This window comes from Anomaloglossus baeobatrachus, unplaced genomic scaffold (genome assembly GCF_048569485.1).
Source record: "Anomaloglossus baeobatrachus isolate aAnoBae1 unplaced genomic scaffold, aAnoBae1.hap1 Scaffold_2840, whole genome shotgun sequence".
Lineage (NCBI taxonomy): Eukaryota > Metazoa > Chordata > Amphibia > Anura > Aromobatidae > Anomaloglossus > Anomaloglossus baeobatrachus.
In genome coordinates this window covers 14,206-35,761 of record NW_027442309.1, presented here as the reverse complement: position 1 = coordinate 35,761, position 21,556 = coordinate 14,206, and the positions used below count along the sequence as shown (strand labels likewise).

General features: G+C 46.4%; 13 non-coding genes across 13 annotated transcripts; all 13 read right to left on the bottom strand.

The window, feature by feature from the left end:
• Positions 1-1,330: 1,330 nt before the first annotated feature.
• Positions 1,331-1,521, bottom strand: LOC142266306 (U2 spliceosomal RNA). Its single transcript, XR_012732410.1, has one exon. It is a non-coding gene; the product is annotated as a U2 spliceosomal RNA (small nuclear RNA).
• Positions 1,522-2,908: 1,387 nt separating this feature from the next.
• On the bottom strand, positions 2,909-3,099 carry LOC142266305 (U2 spliceosomal RNA). Its single transcript, XR_012732409.1, has one exon. It is a non-coding gene; the product is annotated as a U2 spliceosomal RNA (small nuclear RNA).
• Positions 3,100-4,486: 1,387 nt separating this feature from the next.
• Positions 4,487-4,677, bottom strand: LOC142266304 (U2 spliceosomal RNA). Its single transcript, XR_012732408.1, has one exon. It is a non-coding gene; the product is annotated as a U2 spliceosomal RNA (small nuclear RNA).
• Positions 4,678-6,064: 1,387 nt separating this feature from the next.
• LOC142266302 (U2 spliceosomal RNA) lies at positions 6,065-6,255 on the bottom strand. The gene has a single exon (XR_012732407.1). It is a non-coding gene; the product is annotated as a U2 spliceosomal RNA (small nuclear RNA).
• A 1,387-nt stretch (positions 6,256-7,642) lies between these two features.
• On the bottom strand, positions 7,643-7,833 carry LOC142266300 (U2 spliceosomal RNA). Its single transcript, XR_012732405.1, has one exon. It is a non-coding gene; the product is annotated as a U2 spliceosomal RNA (small nuclear RNA).
• Positions 7,834-9,220: 1,387 nt separating this feature from the next.
• On the bottom strand, positions 9,221-9,411 carry LOC142266299 (U2 spliceosomal RNA). Its single transcript, XR_012732404.1, has one exon. It is a non-coding gene; the product is annotated as a U2 spliceosomal RNA (small nuclear RNA).
• A 1,387-nt stretch (positions 9,412-10,798) lies between these two features.
• Positions 10,799-10,989, bottom strand: LOC142266298 (U2 spliceosomal RNA). Its single transcript, XR_012732403.1, has one exon. It is a non-coding gene; the product is annotated as a U2 spliceosomal RNA (small nuclear RNA).
• Positions 10,990-12,376: 1,387 nt separating this feature from the next.
• LOC142266297 (U2 spliceosomal RNA) lies at positions 12,377-12,567 on the bottom strand. Its single transcript, XR_012732402.1, has one exon. It is a non-coding gene; the product is annotated as a U2 spliceosomal RNA (small nuclear RNA).
• A 1,387-nt stretch (positions 12,568-13,954) lies between these two features.
• LOC142266296 (U2 spliceosomal RNA) lies at positions 13,955-14,145 on the bottom strand. Its single transcript, XR_012732401.1, has one exon. It is a non-coding gene; the product is annotated as a U2 spliceosomal RNA (small nuclear RNA).
• A 1,387-nt stretch (positions 14,146-15,532) lies between these two features.
• On the bottom strand, positions 15,533-15,723 carry LOC142266295 (U2 spliceosomal RNA). The gene has a single exon (XR_012732400.1). It is a non-coding gene; the product is annotated as a U2 spliceosomal RNA (small nuclear RNA).
• Positions 15,724-17,110: 1,387 nt separating this feature from the next.
• On the bottom strand, positions 17,111-17,301 carry LOC142266294 (U2 spliceosomal RNA). The gene has a single exon (XR_012732399.1). It is a non-coding gene; the product is annotated as a U2 spliceosomal RNA (small nuclear RNA).
• Positions 17,302-18,688: 1,387 nt separating this feature from the next.
• LOC142266282 (U2 spliceosomal RNA) lies at positions 18,689-18,879 on the bottom strand. Its single transcript, XR_012732395.1, has one exon. It is a non-coding gene; the product is annotated as a U2 spliceosomal RNA (small nuclear RNA).
• Positions 18,880-20,266: 1,387 nt separating this feature from the next.
• Positions 20,267-20,457, bottom strand: LOC142266269 (U2 spliceosomal RNA). Its single transcript, XR_012732386.1, has one exon. It is a non-coding gene; the product is annotated as a U2 spliceosomal RNA (small nuclear RNA).
• Between the last annotated feature and the right edge of the window lie 1,099 nt (positions 20,458-21,556).

Sequence of the window (21,556 nt, the reverse complement as noted above, 5' to 3'; positions counted from 1 at the left end):
GGAGAGAGAGCGAGAGGGAGACAAACCCACGCCTACACAAGACATTTTGTCACCCAAGCCAACCCTTGAAAAGGCTGCTTTGCAGAGCCAAAACAAGAAGAATGGTGCGTTTTGCAGCCGCCGCCCACTGCAATGAATCTGAATAACTCCTCCTTTAGGGCGCAAGCAACTCCCCTCCCCCTTGCAGTCTTTCCAATTCACGATACAAAAAGACGGACAGGACAGGTTGCCTGACTTTCCGTCACTGCCACCCTTTGCCATCCTTACCCGTAGAAAGCCCTTTCATCATCCCCAAACCCTAATCTTTTCCCTTTCCTTCCCAGCCCCCAAACCCTGCCCTCTGTACCTTTCTCACCACCCGCTTCCCTTCTCCTGTCATCCCCCTACCACCCGGGAAAAAAAGAGATTGCCCCCTCCTTCCACTAGCCCACCCTCCCACCCAAAGAACAACTTCTTCTGCGCAGCTTGTTTTCTAGGCAGCAGCGCTATTGTGATGTCATCGGGGGGCATTGTGACAAGCCGCCAGTGTTCCGTCTCTTCATGTTGTGCACAGTTCAAACGGAAAATACATCAACAGGCAGACTACAGAAAAGCTTACTATCAAAGGTTAGAGGGGGGCTTTCTCAGAGGGCTTTTTACAGTTTTTCTATTCCCAATTAGCCGTTTAAGTGTACTTATTGAAAGTAGTAATTCTTTCATAGGCCGCCCTTTCTTAGTATTTGACGTTCCTTATATTGCGGTATGAGGCTTCGCAGTAGGTTGCAAACATTCATCACCCATGACTGTCCCCAATTGAGCTCAGAAGCTCAATGTCTATCATGACCTCTCTTTTAGAATGTCCAAGAGCAAGCAAACTATTCCTCCAGGAGAGGGCGCCAACAGACTACTAAAGAGATCATCATTACTCAAAGAAAACCCCAAAAACCAATGCATGATAGGAATAAACAGGTAACTTTCTTTGGAGTGGAAGCGGAGAGATCGCACCAGATGCCAATTCTAGATGTTATCACACCTGTGGTCACTGCAGCAGCAGGTGAATCCACTTTGTCCAAAAGGGATCTATTCCATTCAATTGCAAATGATCTAGATAAGACAGAGAACTGCAGCACGGGGACATAGCCGAGTTGGTCAGGTTGAGTGGTGATGAGTTTGCTATTTGGATGAATAAAGAAAGTCAAAAGTGTGAAAGATAAAAAACAAAAGGAGGAAGTGTGAAAAGTGAATGGGCCAAATTGAGGTGCATATGAAGACGTATGCTTTCTTCCAATTCATTAAATCGGGCTAATATGAATCAGGTGAATTGAGTTCTGCTTTTGGAAACTGGGTTAAGAAGGGGTGCACCGTTCCTGGAGGTACTGCAATACCAGGTCAATGCGTGGAGTGGACAGAGCAAGCTCTTTTTCCATCTCCCTGTTCTAAAAATCCATTTAATATATGGTCCCCAGATAGGGGACGTATCAGATATTAAACTGATAAGAACAGATACTACACTTGATCTTAGCCAAAAGGCCGAGAAGCGATAACCAGAATTGGTTTGGGCCTCGAGTGGCACCCTGGCCTATGCCGGACACATCTTAGGGAGAGAGAGCGAGAGGGAGACAAACCCACGCCTACACAAGACATTTTGTCACCCAAGCCAACCCTTGAAAAGGCTGCTTTGCAGAGCCAAAACAAGAAGAATGGTGCGTTTTGCAGCCGCCGCCCACTGCAATGAATCTGAATAACTCCTCCTTTAGGGCGCAAGCAACTCCCCTCCCCCTTGCAGTCTTTCCAATTCACGATACAAAAAGACGGACAGGACAGGTTGCCTGACTTTCCGTCACTGCCACCCTTTGCCATCCTTACCCGTAGAAAGCCCTTTCATCATCCCCAAACCCTAATCTTTTCCCTTTCCTTCCCAGCCCCCAAACCCTGCCCTCTGTACCTTTCTCACCACCCGCTTCCCTTCTCCTGTCATCCCCCTACCACCCGGGAAAAAAAGAGATTGCCCCCTCCTTCCACTAGCCCACCCTCCCACCCAAAGAACAACTTCTTCTGCGCAGCTTGTTTTCTAGGCAGCAGCGCTATTGTGATGTCATCGGGGGGCATTGTGACAAGCCGCCAGTGTTCCGTCTCTTCATGTTGTGCACAGTTCAAACGGAAAATACATCAACAGGCAGACTACAGAAAAGCTTACTATCAAAGGTTAGAGGGGGGCTTTCTCAGAGGGCTTTTTACAGTTTTTCTATTCCCAATTAGCCGTTTAAGTGTACTTATTGAAAGTAGTAATTCTTTCATAGGCCGCCCTTTCTTAGTATTTGACGTTCCTTATATTGCGGTATGAGGCTTCGCAGTAGGTTGCAAACATTCATCACCCATGACTGTCCCCAATTGAGCTCAGAAGCTCAATGTCTATCATGACCTCTCTTTTAGAATGTCCAAGAGCAAGCAAACTATTCCTCCAGGAGAGGGCGCCAACAGACTACTAAAGAGATCATCATTACTCAAAGAAAACCCCAAAAACCAATGCATGATAGGAATAAACAGGTAACTTTCTTTGGAGTGGAAGCGGAGAGATCGCACCAGATGCCAATTCTAGATGTTATCACACCTGTGGTCACTGCAGCAGCAGGTGAATCCACTTTGTCCAAAAGGGATCTATTCCATTCAATTGCAAATGATCTAGATAAGACAGAGAACTGCAGCACGGGGACATAGCCGAGTTGGTCAGGTTGAGTGGTGATGAGTTTGCTATTTGGATGAATAAAGAAAGTCAAAAGTGTGAAAGATAAAAAACAAAAGGAGGAAGTGTGAAAAGTGAATGGGCCAAATTGAGGTGCATATGAAGACGTATGCTTTCTTCCAATTCATTAAATCGGGCTAATATGAATCAGGTGAATTGAGTTCTGCTTTTGGAAACTGGGTTAAGAAGGGGTGCACCGTTCCTGGAGGTACTGCAATACCAGGTCAATGCGTGGAGTGGACAGAGCAAGCTCTTTTTCCATCTCCCTGTTCTAAAAATCCATTTAATATATGGTCCCCAGATAGGGGACGTATCAGATATTAAACTGATAAGAACAGATACTACACTTGATCTTAGCCAAAAGGCCGAGAAGCGATAACCAGAATTGGTTTGGGCCTCGAGTGGCACCCTGGCCTATGCCGGACACATCTTAGGGAGAGAGAGCGAGAGGGAGACAAACCCACGCCTACACAAGACATTTTGTCACCCAAGCCAACCCTTGAAAAGGCTGCTTTGCAGAGCCAAAACAAGAAGAATGGTGCGTTTTGCAGCCGCCGCCCACTGCAATGAATCTGAATAACTCCTCCTTTAGGGCGCAAGCAACTCCCCTCCCCCTTGCAGTCTTTCCAATTCACGATACAAAAAGACGGACAGGACAGGTTGCCTGACTTTCCGTCACTGCCACCCTTTGCCATCCTTACCCGTAGAAAGCCCTTTCATCATCCCCAAACCCTAATCTTTTCCCTTTCCTTCCCAGCCCCCAAACCCTGCCCTCTGTACCTTTCTCACCACCCGCTTCCCTTCTCCTGTCATCCCCCTACCACCCGGGAAAAAAAGAGATTGCCCCCTCCTTCCACTAGCCCACCCTCCCACCCAAAGAACAACTTCTTCTGCGCAGCTTGTTTTCTAGGCAGCAGCGCTATTGTGATGTCATCGGGGGGCATTGTGACAAGCCGCCAGTGTTCCGTCTCTTCATGTTGTGCACAGTTCAAACGGAAAATACATCAACAGGCAGACTACAGAAAAGCTTACTATCAAAGGTTAGAGGGGGGCTTTCTCAGAGGGCTTTTTACAGTTTTTCTATTCCCAATTAGCCGTTTAAGTGTACTTATTGAAAGTAGTAATTCTTTCATAGGCCGCCCTTTCTTAGTATTTGACGTTCCTTATATTGCGGTATGAGGCTTCGCAGTAGGTTGCAAACATTCATCACCCATGACTGTCCCCAATTGAGCTCAGAAGCTCAATGTCTATCATGACCTCTCTTTTAGAATGTCCAAGAGCAAGCAAACTATTCCTCCAGGAGAGGGCGCCAACAGACTACTAAAGAGATCATCATTACTCAAAGAAAACCCCAAAAACCAATGCATGATAGGAATAAACAGGTAACTTTCTTTGGAGTGGAAGCGGAGAGATCGCACCAGATGCCAATTCTAGATGTTATCACACCTGTGGTCACTGCAGCAGCAGGTGAATCCACTTTGTCCAAAAGGGATCTATTCCATTCAATTGCAAATGATCTAGATAAGACAGAGAACTGCAGCACGGGGACATAGCCGAGTTGGTCAGGTTGAGTGGTGATGAGTTTGCTATTTGGATGAATAAAGAAAGTCAAAAGTGTGAAAGATAAAAAACAAAAGGAGGAAGTGTGAAAAGTGAATGGGCCAAATTGAGGTGCATATGAAGACGTATGCTTTCTTCCAATTCATTAAATCGGGCTAATATGAATCAGGTGAATTGAGTTCTGCTTTTGGAAACTGGGTTAAGAAGGGGTGCACCGTTCCTGGAGGTACTGCAATACCAGGTCAATGCGTGGAGTGGACAGAGCAAGCTCTTTTTCCATCTCCCTGTTCTAAAAATCCATTTAATATATGGTCCCCAGATAGGGGACGTATCAGATATTAAACTGATAAGAACAGATACTACACTTGATCTTAGCCAAAAGGCCGAGAAGCGATAACCAGAATTGGTTTGGGCCTCGAGTGGCACCCTGGCCTATGCCGGACACATCTTAGGGAGAGAGAGCGAGAGGGAGACAAACCCACGCCTACACAAGACATTTTGTCACCCAAGCCAACCCTTGAAAAGGCTGCTTTGCAGAGCCAAAACAAGAAGAATGGTGCGTTTTGCAGCCGCCGCCCACTGCAATGAATCTGAATAACTCCTCCTTTAGGGCGCAAGCAACTCCCCTCCCCCTTGCAGTCTTTCCAATTCACGATACAAAAAGACGGACAGGACAGGTTGCCTGACTTTCCGTCACTGCCACCCTTTGCCATCCTTACCCGTAGAAAGCCCTTTCATCATCCCCAAACCCTAATCTTTTCCCTTTCCTTCCCAGCCCCCAAACCCTGCCCTCTGTACCTTTCTCACCACCCGCTTCCCTTCTCCTGTCATCCCCCTACCACCCGGGAAAAAAAGAGATTGCCCCCTCCTTCCACTAGCCCACCCTCCCACCCAAAGAACAACTTCTTCTGCGCAGCTTGTTTTCTAGGCAGCAGCGCTATTGTGATGTCATCGGGGGGCATTGTGACAAGCCGCCAGTGTTCCGTCTCTTCATGTTGTGCACAGTTCAAACGGAAAATACATCAACAGGCAGACTACAGAAAAGCTTACTATCAAAGGTTAGAGGGGGGCTTTCTCAGAGGGCTTTTTACAGTTTTTCTATTCCCAATTAGCCGTTTAAGTGTACTTATTGAAAGTAGTAATTCTTTCATAGGCCGCCCTTTCTTAGTATTTGACGTTCCTTATATTGCGGTATGAGGCTTCGCAGTAGGTTGCAAACATTCATCACCCATGACTGTCCCCAATTGAGCTCAGAAGCTCAATGTCTATCATGACCTCTCTTTTAGAATGTCCAAGAGCAAGCAAACTATTCCTCCAGGAGAGGGCGCCAACAGACTACTAAAGAGATCATCATTACTCAAAGAAAACCCCAAAAACCAATGCATGATAGGAATAAACAGGTAACTTTCTTTGGAGTGGAAGCGGAGAGATCGCACCAGATGCCAATTCTAGATGTTATCACACCTGTGGTCACTGCAGCAGCAGGTGAATCCACTTTGTCCAAAAGGGATCTATTCCATTCAATTGCAAATGATCTAGATAAGACAGAGAACTGCAGCACGGGGACATAGCCGAGTTGGTCAGGTTGAGTGGTGATGAGTTTGCTATTTGGATGAATAAAGAAAGTCAAAAGTGTGAAAGATAAAAAACAAAAGGAGGAAGTGTGAAAAGTGAATGGGCCAAATTGAGGTGCATATGAAGACGTATGCTTTCTTCCAATTCATTAAATCGGGCTAATATGAATCAGGTGAATTGAGTTCTGCTTTTGGAAACTGGGTTAAGAAGGGGTGCACCGTTCCTGGAGGTACTGCAATACCAGGTCAATGCGTGGAGTGGACAGAGCAAGCTCTTTTTCCATCTCCCTGTTCTAAAAATCCATTTAATATATGGTCCCCAGATAGGGGACGTATCAGATATTAAACTGATAAGAACAGATACTACACTTGATCTTAGCCAAAAGGCCGAGAAGCGATAACCAGAATTGGTTTGGGCCTCGAGTGGCACCCTGGCCTATGCCGGACACATCTTAGGGAGAGAGAGCGAGAGGGAGACAAACCCACGCCTACACAAGACATTTTGTCACCCAAGCCAACCCTTGAAAAGGCTGCTTTGCAGAGCCAAAACAAGAAGAATGGTGCGTTTTGCAGCCGCTGCCCACTGCAATGAATCTGAATAACTCCTCCTTTAGGGCGCAAGCAACTCCCCTCCCCCTTGCAGTCTTTCCAATTCACGATACAAAAAGACGGACAGGACAGGTTGCCTGACTTTCCGTCACTGCCACCCTTTGCCATCCTTACCCGTAGAAAGCCGTTTCATCATCCCCAAACCCTAATCTTTTCCCTTTCCTTCCCAGCCCCCAAACCCTGCCCTCTGTACCTTTCTCACCACCCGCTTCCCTTCTCCTGTCATCCCCCTACCACCCGGGAAAAAAAGAGATTGCCCCCTCCTTCCACTAGCCCACCCTCCCACCCAAAGAACAACTTCTTCTGCGCAGCTTGTTTTCTAGGCAGCAGCGCTATTGTGATGTCATCGGGGGGCATTGTGACAAGCCGCCAGTGTTCCGTCTCTTCATGTTGTGCACAGTTCAAACGGAAAATACATCAACAGGCAGACTACAGAAAAGCTTACTATCAAAGGTTAGAGGGGGGCTTTCTCAGAGGGCTTTTTACAGTTTTTCTATTCCCAATTAGCCGTTTAAGTGTACTTATTGAAAGTAGTAATTCTTTCATAGGCCGCCCTTTCTTAGTATTTGACGTTCCTTATATTGCGGTATGAGGCTTCGCAGTAGGTTGCAAACATTCATCACCCATGACTGTCCCCAATTGAGCTCAGAAGCTCAATGTCTATCATGACCTCTCTTTTAGAATGTCCAAGAGCAAGCAAACTATTCCTCCAGGAGAGGGCGCCAACAGACTACTAAAGAGATCATCATTACTCAAAGAAAACCCCAAAAACCAATGCATGATAGGAATAAACAGGTAACTTTCTTTGGAGTGGAAGCGGAGAGATCGCACCAGATGCCAATTCTAGATGTTATCACACCTGTGGTCACTGCAGCAGCAGGTGAATCCACTTTGTCCAAAAGGGATCTATTCCATTCAATTGCAAATGATCTAGATAAGACAGAGAACTGCAGCACGGGGACATAGCCGAGTTGGTCAGGTTGAGTGGTGATGAGTTTGCTATTTGGATGAATAAAGAAAGTCAAAAGTGTGAAAGATAAAAAACAAAAGGAGGAAGTGTGAAAAGTGAATGGGCCAAATTGAGGTGCATATGAAGACGTATGCTTTCTTCCAATTCATTAAATCGGGCTAATATGAATCAGGTGAATTGAGTTCTGCTTTTGGAAACTGGGTTAAGAAGGGGTGCACCGTTCCTGGAGGTACTGCAATACCAGGTCAATGCGTGGAGTGGACAGAGCAAGCTCTTTTTCCATCTCCCTGTTCTAAAAATCCATTTAATATATGGTCCCCAGATAGGGGACGTATCAGATATTAAACTGATAAGAACAGATACTACACTTGATCTTAGCCAAAAGGCCGAGAAGCGATAACCAGAATTGGTTTGGGCCTCGAGTGGCACCCTGGCCTATGCCGGACACATCTTAGGGAGAGAGAGCGAGAGGGAGACAAACCCACGCCTACACAAGACATTTTGTCACCCAAGCCAACCCTTGAAAAGGCTGCTTTGCAGAGCCAAAACAAGAAGAATGGTGCGTTTTGCAGCCGCCGCCCACTGCAATGAATCTGAATAACTCCTCCTTTAGGGCGCAAGCAACTCCCCTCCCCCTTGCAGTCTTTCCAATTCACGATACAAAAAGACGGACAGGACAGGTTGCCTGACTTTCCGTCACTGCCACCCTTTGCCATCCTTACCCGTAGAAAGCCCTTTCATCATCCCCAAACCCTAATCTTTTCCCTTTCCTTCCCAGCCCCCAAACCCTGCCCTCTGTACCTTTCTCACCACCCGCTTCCCTTCTCCTGTCATCCCCCTACCACCCGGGAAAAAAAGAGATTGCCCCCTCCTTCCACTAGCCCACCCTCCCACCCAAAGAACAACTTCTTCTGCGCAGCTTGTTTTCTAGGCAGCAGCGCTATTGTGATGTCATCGGGGGGCATTGTGACAAGCCGCCAGTGTTCCGTCTCTTCATGTTGTGCACAGTTCAAACGGAAAATACATCAACAGGCAGACTACAGAAAAGCTTACTATCAAAGGTTAGAGGGGGGCTTTCTCAGAGGGCTTTTTACAGTTTTTCTATTCCCAATTAGCCGTTTAAGTGTACTTATTGAAAGTAGTAATTCTTTCATAGGCCGCCCTTTCTTAGTATTTGACGTTCCTTATATTGCGGTATGAGGCTTCGCAGTAGGTTGCAAACATTCATCACCCATGACTGTCCCCAATTGAGCTCAGAAGCTCAATGTCTATCATGACCTCTCTTTTAGAATGTCCAAGAGCAAGCAAACTATTCCTCCAGGAGAGGGCGCCAACAGACTACTAAAGAGATCATCATTACTCAAAGAAAACCCCAAAAACCAATGCATGATAGGAATAAACAGGTAACTTTCTTTGGAGTGGAAGCGGAGAGATCGCACCAGATGCCAATTCTAGATGTTATCACACCTGTGGTCACTGCAGCAGCAGGTGAATCCACTTTGTCCAAAAGGGATCTATTCCATTCAATTGCAAATGATCTAGATAAGACAGAGAACTGCAGCACGGGGACATAGCCGAGTTGGTCAGGTTGAGTGGTGATGAGTTTGCTATTTGGATGAATAAAGAAAGTCAAAAGTGTGAAAGATAAAAAACAAAAGGAGGAAGTGTGAAAAGTGAATGGGCCAAATTGAGGTGCATATGAAGACGTATGCTTTCTTCCAATTCATTAAATCGGGCTAATATGAATCAGGTGAATTGAGTTCTGCTTTTGGAAACTGGGTTAAGAAGGGGTGCACCGTTCCTGGAGGTACTGCAATACCAGGTCAATGCGTGGAGTGGACAGAGCAAGCTCTTTTTCCATCTCCCTGTTCTAAAAATCCATTTAATATATGGTCCCCAGATAGGGGACGTATCAGATATTAAACTGATAAGAACAGATACTACACTTGATCTTAGCCAAAAGGCCGAGAAGCGATAACCAGAATTGGTTTGGGCCTCGAGTGGCACCCTGGCCTATGCCGGACACATCTTAGGGAGAGAGAGCGAGAGGGAGACAAACCCACGCCTACACAAGACATTTTGTCACCCAAGCCAACCCTTGAAAAGGCTGCTTTGCAGAGCCAAAACAAGAAGAATGGTGCGTTTTGCAGCCGCTGCCCACTGCAATGAATCTGAATAACTCCTCCTTTAGGGCGCAAGCAACTCCCCTCCCCCTTGCAGTCTTTCCAATTCACGATACAAAAAGACGGACAGGACAGGTTGCCTGACTTTCCGTCACTGCCACCCTTTGCCATCCTTACCCGTAGAAAGCCGTTTCATCATCCCCAAACCCTAATCTTTTCCCTTTCCTTCCCAGCCCCCAAACCCTGCCCTCTGTACCTTTCTCACCACCCGCTTCCCTTCTCCTGTCATCCCCCTACCACCCGGGAAAAAAAGAGATTGCCCCCTCCTTCCACTAGCCCACCCTCCCACCCAAAGAACAACTTCTTCTGCGCAGCTTGTTTTCTAGGCAGCAGCGCTATTGTGATGTCATCGGGGGGCATTGTGACAAGCCGCCAGTGTTCCGTCTCTTCATGTTGTGCACAGTTCAAACGGAAAATACATCAACAGGCAGACTACAGAAAAGCTTACTATCAAAGGTTAGAGGGGGGCTTTCTCAGAGGGCTTTTTACAGTTTTTCTATTCCCAATTAGCCGTTTAAGTGTACTTATTGAAAGTAGTAATTCTTTCATAGGCCGCCCTTTCTTAGTATTTGACGTTCCTTATATTGCGGTATGAGGCTTCGCAGTAGGTTGCAAACATTCATCACCCATGACTGTCCCCAATTGAGCTCAGAAGCTCAATGTCTATCATGACCTCTCTTTTAGAATGTCCAAGAGCAAGCAAACTATTCCTCCAGGAGAGGGCGCCAACAGACTACTAAAGAGATCATCATTACTCAAAGAAAACCCCAAAAACCAATGCATGATAGGAATAAACAGGTAACTTTCTTTGGAGTGGAAGCGGAGAGATCGCACCAGATGCCAATTCTAGATGTTATCACACCTGTGGTCACTGCAGCAGCAGGTGAATCCACTTTGTCCAAAAGGGATCTATTCCATTCAATTGCAAATGATCTAGATAAGACAGAGAACTGCAGCACGGGGACATAGCCGAGTTGGTCAGGTTGAGTGGTGATGAGTTTGCTATTTGGATGAATAAAGAAAGTCAAAAGTGTGAAAGATAAAAAACAAAAGGAGGAAGTGTGAAAAGTGAATGGGCCAAATTGAGGTGCATATGAAGACGTATGCTTTCTTCCAATTCATTAAATCGGGCTAATATGAATCAGGTGAATTGAGTTCTGCTTTTGGAAACTGGGTTAAGAAGGGGTGCACCGTTCCTGGAGGTACTGCAATACCAGGTCAATGCGTGGAGTGGACAGAGCAAGCTCTTTTTCCATCTCCCTGTTCTAAAAATCCATTTAATATATGGTCCCCAGATAGGGGACGTATCAGATATTAAACTGATAAGAACAGATACTACACTTGATCTTAGCCAAAAGGCCGAGAAGCGATAACCAGAATTGGTTTGGGCCTCGAGTGGCACCCTGGCCTATGCCGGACACATCTTAGGGAGAGAGAGCGAGAGGGAGACAAACCCACGCCTACACAAGACATTTTGTCACCCAAGCCAACCCTTGAAAAGGCTGCTTTGCAGAGCCAAAACAAGAAGAATGGTGCGTTTTGCAGCCGCCGCCCACTGCAATGAATCTGAATAACTCCTCCTTTAGGGCGCAAGCAACTCCCCTCCCCCTTGCAGTCTTTCCAATTCACGATACAAAAAGACGGACAGGACAGGTTGCCTGACTTTCCGTCACTGCCACCCTTTGCCATCCTTACCCGTAGAAAGCCCTTTCATCATCCCCAAACCCTAATCTTTTCCCTTTCCTTCCCAGCCCCCAAACCCTGCCCTCTGTACCTTTCTCACCACCCGCTTCCCTTCTCCTGTCATCCCCCTACCACCCGGGAAAAAAAGAGATTGCCCCCTCCTTCCACTAGCCCACCCTCCCACCCAAAGAACAACTTCTTCTGCGCAGCTTGTTTTCTAGGCAGCAGCGCTATTGTGATGTCATCGGGGGGCATTGTGACAAGCCGCCAGTGTTCCGTCTCTTCATGTTGTGCACAGTTCAAACGGAAAATACATCAACAGGCAGACTACAGAAAAGCTTACTATCAAAGGTTAGAGGGGGGCTTTCTCAGAGGGCTTTTTACAGTTTTTCTATTCCCAATTAGCCGTTTAAGTGTACTTATTGAAAGTAGTAATTCTTTCATAGGCCGCCCTTTCTTAGTATTTGACGTTCCTTATATTGCGGTATGAGGCTTCGCAGTAGGTTGCAAACATTCATCACCCATGACTGTCCCCAATTGAGCTCAGAAGCTCAATGTCTATCATGACCTCTCTTTTAGAATGTCCAAGAGCAAGCAAACTATTCCTCCAGGAGAGGGCGCCAACAGACTACTAAAGAGATCATCATTACTCAAAGAAAACCCCAAAAACCAATGCATGATAGGAATAAACAGGTAACTTTCTTTGGAGTGGAAGCGGAGAGATCGCACCAGATGCCAATTCTAGATGTTATCACACCTGTGGTCACTGCAGCAGCAGGTGAATCCACTTTGTCCAAAAGGGATCTATTCCATTCAATTGCAAATGATCTAGATAAGACAGAGAACTGCAGCACGGGGACATAGCCGAGTTGGTCAGGTTGAGTGGTGATGAGTTTGCTATTTGGATGAATAAAGAAAGTCAAAAGTGTGAAAGATAAAAAACAAAAGGAGGAAGTGTGAAAAGTGAATGGGCCAAATTGAGGTGCATATGAAGACGTATGCTTTCTTCCAATTCATTAAATCGGGCTAATATGAATCAGGTGAATTGAGTTCTGCTTTTGGAAACTGGGTTAAGAAGGGGTGCACCGTTCCTGGAGGTACTGCAATACCAGGTCAATGCGTGGAGTGGACAGAGCAAGCTCTTTTTCCATCTCCCTGTTCTAAAAATCCATTTAATATATGGTCCCCAGATAGGGGACGTATCAGATATTAAACTGATAAGAACAGATACTACACTTGATCTTAGCCAAAAGGCCGAGAAGCGATAACCAGAATTGGTTTGGGCCTCGAGTGGCACCCTGGCCTATGCCGGACACATCTTAGGGAGAGAGAGCGAGAGGGAGACAAACCCACGCCTACACAAGACATTTTGTCACCCAAGCCAACCCTTGAAAAGGCTGCTTTGCAGAGCCAAAACAAGAAGAATGGTGCGTTTTGCAGCCGCCGCCCACTGCAATGAATCTGAATAACTCCTCCTTTAGGGCGCAAGCAACTCCCCTCCCCCTTGCAGTCTTTCCAATTCACGATACAAAAAGACGGACAGGACAGGTTGCCTGACTTTCCGTCACTGCCACCCTTTGCCATCCTTACCCGTAGAAAGCCCTTTCATCATCCCCAAACCCTAATCTTTTCCCTTTCCTTCCCAGCCCCCAAACCCTGCCCTCTGTACCTTTCTCACCACCCGCTTCCCTTCTCCTGTCATCCCCCTACCACCCGGGAAAAAAAGAGATTGCCCCCTCCTTCCACTAGCCCACCCTCCCACCCAAAGAACAACTTCTTCTGCGCAGCTTGTTTTCTAGGCAGCAGCGCTATTGTGATGTCATCGGGGGGCATTGTGACAAGCCGCCAGTGTTCCGTCTCTTCATGTTGTGCACAGTTCAAACGGAAAATACATCAACAGGCAGACTACAGAAAAGCTTACTATCAAAGGTTAGAGGGGGGCTTTCTCAGAGGGCTTTTTACAGTTTTTCTATTCCCAATTAGCCGTTTAAGTGTACTTATTGAAAGTAGTAATTCTTTCATAGGCCGCCCTTTCTTAGTATTTGACGTTCCTTATATTGCGGTATGAGGCTTCGCAGTAGGTTGCAAACATTCATCACCCATGACTGTCCCCAATTGAGCTCAGAAGCTCAATGTCTATCATGACCTCTCTTTTAGAATGTCCAAGAGCAAGCAAACTATTCCTCCAGGAGAGGGCGCCAACAGACTACTAAAGAGATCATCATTACTCAAAGAAAACCCCAAAAACCAATGCATGATAGGAATAAACAGGTAACTTTCTTTGGAGTGGAAGCGGAGAGATCGCACCAGATGCCAATTCTAGATGTTATCACACCTGTGGTCACTGCAGCAGCAGGTGAATCCACTTTGTCCAAAAGGGATCTATTCCATTCAATTGCAAATGATCTAGATAAGACAGAGAACTGCAGCACGGGGACATAGCCGAGTTGGTCAGGTTGAGTGGTGATGAGTTTGCTATTTGGATGAATAAAGAAAGTCAAAAGTGTGAAAGATAAAAAACAAAAGGAGGAAGTGTGAAAAGTGAATGGGCCAAATTGAGGTGCATATGAAGACGTATGCTTTCTTCCAATTCATTAAATCGGGCTAATATGAATCAGGTGAATTGAGTTCTGCTTTTGGAAACTGGGTTAAGAAGGGGTGCACCGTTCCTGGAGGTACTGCAATACCAGGTCAATGCGTGGAGTGGACAGAGCAAGCTCTTTTTCCATCTCCCTGTTCTAAAAATCCATTTAATATATGGTCCCCAGATAGGGGACGTATCAGATATTAAACTGATAAGAACAGATACTACACTTGATCTTAGCCAAAAGGCCGAGAAGCGATAACCAGAATTGGTTTGGGCCTCGAGTGGCACCCTGGCCTATGCCGGACACATCTTAGGGAGAGAGAGCGAGAGGGAGACAAACCCACGCCTACACAAGACATTTTGTCACCCAAGCCAACCCTTGAAAAGGCTGCTTTGCAGAGCCAAAACAAGAAGAATGGTGCGTTTTGCAGCCGCCGCCCACTGCAATGAATCTGAATAACTCCTCCTTTAGGGCGCAAGCAACTCCCCTCCCCCTTGCAGTCTTTCCAATTCACGATACAAAAAGACGGACAGGACAGGTTGCCTGACTTTCCGTCACTGCCACCCTTTGCCATCCTTACCCGTAGAAAGCCCTTTCATCATCCCCAAACCCTAATCTTTTCCCTTTCCTTCCCAGCCCCCAAACCCTGCCCTCTGTACCTTTCTCACCACCCGCTTCCCTTCTCCTGTCATCCCCCTACCACCCGGGAAAAAAAGAGATTGCCCCCTCCTTCCACTAGCCCACCCTCCCACCCAAAGAACAACTTCTTCTGCGCAGCTTGTTTTCTAGGCAGCAGCGCTATTGTGATGTCATCGGGGGGCATTGTGACAAGCCGCCAGTGTTCCGTCTCTTCATGTTGTGCACAGTTCAAACGGAAAATACATCAACAGGCAGACTACAGAAAAGCTTACTATCAAAGGTTAGAGGGGGGCTTTCTCAGAGGGCTTTTTACAGTTTTTCTATTCCCAATTAGCCGTTTAAGTGTACTTATTGAAAGTAGTAATTCTTTCATAGGCCGCCCTTTCTTAGTATTTGACGTTCCTTATATTGCGGTATGAGGCTTCGCAGTAGGTTGCAAACATTCATCACCCATGACTGTCCCCAATTGAGCTCAGAAGCTCAATGTCTATCATGACCTCTCTTTTAGAATGTCCAAGAGCAAGCAAACTATTCCTCCAGGAGAGGGCGCCAACAGACTACTAAAGAGATCATCATTACTCAAAGAAAACCCCAAAAACCAATGCATGATAGGAATAAACAGGTAACTTTCTTTGGAGTGGAAGCGGAGAGATCGCACCAGATGCCAATTCTAGATGTTATCACACCTGTGGTCACTGCAGCAGCAGGTGAATCCACTTTGTCCAAAAGGGATCTATTCCATTCAATTGCAAATGATCTAGATAAGACAGAGAACTGCAGCACGGGGACATAGCCGAGTTGGTCAGGTTGAGTGGTGATGAGTTTGCTATTTGGATGAATAAAGAAAGTCAAAAGTGTGAAAGATAAAAAACAAAAGGAGGAAGTGTGAAAAGTGAATGGGCCAAATTGAGGTGCATATGAAGACGTATGCTTTCTTCCAATTCATTAAATCGGGCTAATATGAATCAGGTGAATTGAGTTCTGCTTTTGGAAACTGGGTTAAGAAGGGGTGCACCGTTCCTGGAGGTACTGCAATACCAGGTCAATGCGTGGAGTGGACAGAGCAAGCTCTTTTTCCATCTCCCTGTTCTAAAAATCCATTTAATATATGGTCCCCAGATAGGGGACGTATCAGATATTAAACTGATAAGAACAGATACTACACTTGATCTTAGCCAAAAGGCCGAGAAGCGATAACCAGAATTGGTTTGGGCCTCGAGTGGCACCCTGGCCTATGCCGGACACATCTTAGGGAGAGAGAGCGAGAGGGAGACAAACCCACGCCTACACAAGACATTTTGTCACCCAAGCCAACCCTTGAAAAGGCTGCTTTGCAGAGCCAAAACAAGAAGAATGGTGCGTTTTGCAGCCGCCGCCCACTGCAATGAATCTGAATAACTCCTCCTTTAGGGCGCAAGCAACTCCCCTCCCCCTTGCAGTCTTTCCAATTCACGATACAAAAAGACGGACAGGACAGGTTGCCTGACTTTCCGTCACTGCCACCCTTTGCCATCCTTACCCGTAGAAAGCCCTTTCATCATCCCCAAACCCTAATCTTTTCCCTTTCCTTCCCAGCCCCCAAACCCTGCCCTCTGTACCTTTCTCACCACCCGCTTCCCTTCTCCTGTCATCCCCCTACCACCCGGGAAAAAAAGAGATTGCCCCCTCCTTCCACTAGCCCACCCTCCCACCCAAAGAACAACTTCTTCTGCGCAGCTTGTTTTCTAGGCAGCAGCGCTATTGTGATGTCATCGGGGGGCATTGTGACAAGCCGCCAGTGTTCCGTCTCTTCATGTTGTGCACAGTTCAAACGGAAAATACATCAACAGGCAGACTACAGAAAAGCTTACTATCAAAGGTTAGAGGGGGGCTTTCTCAGAGGGCTTTTTACAGTTTTTCTATTCCCAATTAGCCGTTTAAGTGTACTTATTGAAAGTAGTAATTCTTTCATAGGCCGCCCTTTCTTAGTATTTGACGTTCCTTATATTGCGGTATGAGGCTTCGCAGTAGGTTGCAAACATTCATCACCCATGACTGTCCCCAATTGAGCTCAGAAGCTCAATGTCTATCATGACCTCTCTTTTAGAATGTCCAAGAGCAAGCAAACTATTCCTCCAGGAGAGGGCGCCAACAGACTACTAAAGAGATCATCATTACTCAAAGAAAACCCCAAAAACCAATGCATGATAGGAATAAACAGGTAACTTTCTTTGGAGTGGAAGCGGAGAGATCGCACCAGATGCCAATTCTAGATGTTATCACACCTGTGGTCACTGCAGCAGCAGGTGAATCCACTTTGTCCAAAAGGGATCTATTCCATTCAATTGCAAATGATCTAGATAAGACAGAGAACTGCAGCACGGGGACATAGCCGAGTTGGTCAGGTTGAGTGGTGATGAGTTTGCTATTTGGATGAATAAAGAAAGTCAAAAGTGTGAAAGATAAAAAACAAAAGGAGGAAGTGTGAAAAGTGAATGGGCCAAATTGAGGTGCATATGAAGACGTATGCTTTCTTCCAATTCATTAAATCGGGCTAATATGAATCAGGTGAATTGAGTTCTGCTTTTGGAAACTGGGTTAAGAAGGGGTGCACCGTTCCTGGAGGTACTGCAATACCAGGTCAATGCGTGGAGTGGACAGAGCAAGCTCTTTTTCCATCTCCCTGTTCTAAAAATCCATTTAATATATGGTCCCCAGATAGGGGACGTATCAGATATTAAACTGATAAGAACAGATACTACACTTGATCTTAGCCAAAAGGCCGAGAAGCGATAACCAGAATTGGTTTGGGCCTCGAGTGGCACCCTGGCCTATGCCGGACACATCTTAGGGAGAGAGAGCGAGAGGGAGACAAACCCACGCCTACACAAGACATTTTGTCACCCAAGCCAACCCTTGAAAAGGCTGCTTTGCAGAGCCAAAACAAGAAGAATGGTGCGTTTTGCAGCCGCCGCCCACTGCAATGAATCTGAATAACTCCTCCTTTAGGGCGCAAGCAACTCCCCTCCCCCTTGCAGTCTTTCCAATTCACGATACAAAAAGACGGACAGGACAGGTTGCCTGACTTTCCGTCACTGCCACCCTTTGCCATCCTTACCCGTAGAAAGCCCTTTCATCATCCCCAAACCCTAATCTTTTCCCTTTCCTTCCCAGCCCCCAAACCCTGCCCTCTGTACCTTTCTCACCACCCGCTTCCCTTCTCCTGTCATCCCCCTACCACCCGGGAAAAAAAGAGATTGCCCCCTCCTTCCACTAGCCCACCCTCCCACCCAAAGAACAACTTCTTCTGCGCAGCTTGTTTTCTAGGCAGCAGCGCTATTGTGATGTCATCGGGGGGCATTGTGACAAGCCGCCAGTGTTCCGTCTCTTCATGTTGTGCACAGTTCAAACGGAAAATACATCAACAGGCAGACTACAGAAAAGCTTACTATCAAAGGTTAGAGGGGGGCTTTCTCAGAGGGCTTTTTACAGTTTTTCTATTCCCAATTAGCCGTTTAAGTGTACTTATTGAAAGTAGTAATTCTTTCATAGGCCGCCCTTTCTTAGTATTTGACGTTCCTTATATTGCGGTATGAGGCTTCGCAGTAGGTTGCAAACATTCATCACCCATGACTGTCCCCAATTGAGCTCAGAAGCTCAATGTCTATCATGACCTCTCTTTTAGAATGTCCAAGAGCAAGCAAACTATTCCTCCAGGAGAGGGCGCCAACAGACTACTAAAGAGATCATCATTACTCAAAGAAAACCCCAAAAACCAATGCATGATAGGAATAAACAGGTAACTTTCTTTGGAGTGGAAGCGGAGAGATCGCACCAGATGCCAATTCTAGATGTTATCACACCTGTGGTCACTGCAGCAGCAGGTGAATCCACTTTGTCCAAAAGGGATCTATTCCATTCAATTGCAAATGATCTAGATAAGACAGAGAACTGCAGCACGGGGACATAGCCGAGTTGGTCAGGTTGAGTGGTGATGAGTTTGCTATTTGGATGAATAAAGAAAGTCAAAAGTGTGAAAGATAAAAAACAAAAGGAGGAAGTGTGAAAAGTGAATGGGCCAAATTGAGGTGCATATGAAGACGTATGCTTTCTTCCAATTCATTAAATCGGGCTAATATGAATCAGGTGAATTGAGTTCTGCTTTTGGAAACTGGGTTAAGAAGGGGTGCACCGTTCCTGGAGGTACTGCAATACCAGGTCAATGCGTGGAGTGGACAGAGCAAGCTCTTTTTCCATCTCCCTGTTCTAAAAATCCATTTAATATATGGTCCCCAGATAGGGGACGTATCAGATATTAAACTGATAAGAACAGATACTACACTTGATCTTAGCCAAAAGGCCGAGAAGCGATAACCAGAATTGGTTTGGGCCTCGAGTGGCACCCTGGCCTATGCCGGACACATCTTAGGGAGAGAGAGCGAGAGGGAGACAAACCCACGCCTACACAAGACATTTTGTCACCCAAGCCAACCCTTGAAAAGGCTGCTTTGCAGAGCCAAAACAAGAAGAATGGTGCGTTTTGCAGCCGCCGCCCACTGCAATGAATCTGAATAACTCCTCCTTTAGGGCGCAAGCAACTCCCCTCCCCCTTGCAGTCTTTCCAATTCACGATACAAAAAGACGGACAGGACAGGTTGCCTGACTTTCCGTCACTGCCACCCTTTGCCATCCTTACCCGTAGAAAGCCCTTTCATCATCCCCAAACCCTAATCTTTTCCCTTTCCTTCCCAGCCCCCAAACCCTGCCCTCTGTACCTTTCTCACCACCCGCTTCCCTTCTCCTGTCATCCCCCTACCACCCGGGAAAAAAAGAGATTGCCCCCTCCTTCCACTAGCCCACCCTCCCACCCAAAGAACAACTTCTTCTGCGCAGCTTGTTTTCTAGGCAGCAGCGCTATTGTGATGTCATCGGGGGGCATTGTGACAAGCCGCCAGTGTTCCGTCTCTTCATGTTGTGCACAGTTCAAACGGAAAATACATCAACAGGCAGACTACAGAAAAGCTTACTATCAAAGGTTAGAGGGGGGCTTTCTCAGAGGGCTTTTTACAGTTTTTCTATTCCCAATTAGCCGTTTAAGTGTACTTATTGAAAGTAGTAATTCTTTCATAGGCCGCCCTTTCTTAGTATTTGACGTTCCTTATATTGCGGTATGAGGCTTCGCAGTAGGTTGCAAACATTCATCACCCATGACTGTCCCCAATTGAGCTCAGAAGCTCAATGTCTATCATGACCTCTCTTTTAGAATGTCCAAGAGCAAGCAAACTATTCCTCCAGGAGAGGGCGCCAACAGACTACTAAAGAGATCATCATTACTCAAAGAAAACCCCAAAAACCAATGCATGATAGGAATAAACAGGTAACTTTCTTTGGAGTGGAAGCGGAGAGATCGCACCAGATGCCAATTCTAGATGTTATCACACCTGTGGTCACTGCAGCAGCAGGTGAATCCACTTTGTCCAAAAGGGATCTATTCCATTCAATTGCAAATGATCTAGATAAGACAGAGAACTGCAGCACGGGGACATAGCCGAGTTGGTCAGGTTGAGTGGTGATGAGTTTGCTATTTGGATGAATAAAGAAAGTCAAAAGTGTGAAAGATAAAAAACAAAAGGAGGAAGTGTGAAAAGTGAATGGGCCAAATTGAGGTGCATATGAAGACGTATGCTTTCTTCCAATTCATTAAATCGGGCTAATATGAATCAGGTGAATTGAGTTCTGCTTTTGGAAACTGGGTTAAGAAGGGGTGCACCGTTCCTGGAGGTACTGCAATACCAGGTCAATGCGTGGAGTGGACAGAGCAAGCTCTTTTTCCATCTCCCTGTTCTAAAAATCCATTTAATATATGGTCCCCAGATAGGGGACGTATCAGATATTAAACTGATAAGAACAGATACTACACTTGATCTTAGCCAAAAGGCCGAGAAGCGATAACCAGAATTGGTTTGGGCCTCGAGTGGCACCCTGGCCTATGCCGGACACATCTTAGGGAGAGAGAGCGAGAGGGAGACAAACCCACGCCTACACAAGACAATTTGTCACCCAAGCCAACCCTTGAAAAGGCTGCTTTGCAGAGCCAAAACAAGAAGAATGGTGCGTTTTGCAGCCGCCGCCCACTGCAATGAATCTGAATAACTCCTCCTTTAGGGCGCAAGCAACTCCCCTCCCCCTTGCAGTCTTTCCAATTCACGATACAAAAAGACGGACAGGACAGGTTGCCTGACTTTCCGTCACTGCCACCCTTTGCCATCCTTACCCGTAGAAAGCCCTTTCATCATCCCCAAACCCTAATCTTTTCCCTTTCCTTCCCAGCCCCCAAACCCTGCCCTCTGTACCTTTCTCACCACCCGCTTCCCTTCTCCTGTCATCCCCCTACCACCCGGGAAAAAAAGAGATTGCCCCCTCCTTCCACTAGCCCACCCTCCCACCCAAAGAACAACTTCTTCTGCGCAGCTTGTTTTCTAGGCAGCAGCGCTATTGTGATGTCATCGGGGGGCATTGTGACAAGCCGCCAGTGTTCCGTCTCTTCATGTTGTGCACAGTTCAAACGGAAAATACATCAACAGGCAGACTACAGAAAAGCTTACTATCAAAGGTTAGAGGGGGGCTTTCTCAGAGGGCTTTTTACAGTTTTTCTATTCCCAATTAGCCGTTTAAGTGTACTTATTGAAAGTAGTAATTCTTTCATAGGCCGCCCTTTCTTAGTATTTGACGTTCCTTATATTGCGGTATGAGGCTTCGCAGTAGGTTGCAAACATTCATCACCCATGACTGTCCCCAATTGAGCTCAGAAGCTCAATGTCTATCATGACCTCTCTTTTAGAATGTCCAAGAGCAAGCAAACTATTCCTCCAGGAGAGGGCGCCAACAGACTACTAAAGAGATCATCATTACTCAAAGAAAACCCCAAAAACCAATGCATGATAGGAATAAACAGGTAACTTTCTTTGGAGTGGAAGCGGAGAGATCGCACCAGATGCCAATTCTAGATGTTATCACACCTGTGGTCACTGCAGCAGCAGGTGAATCCA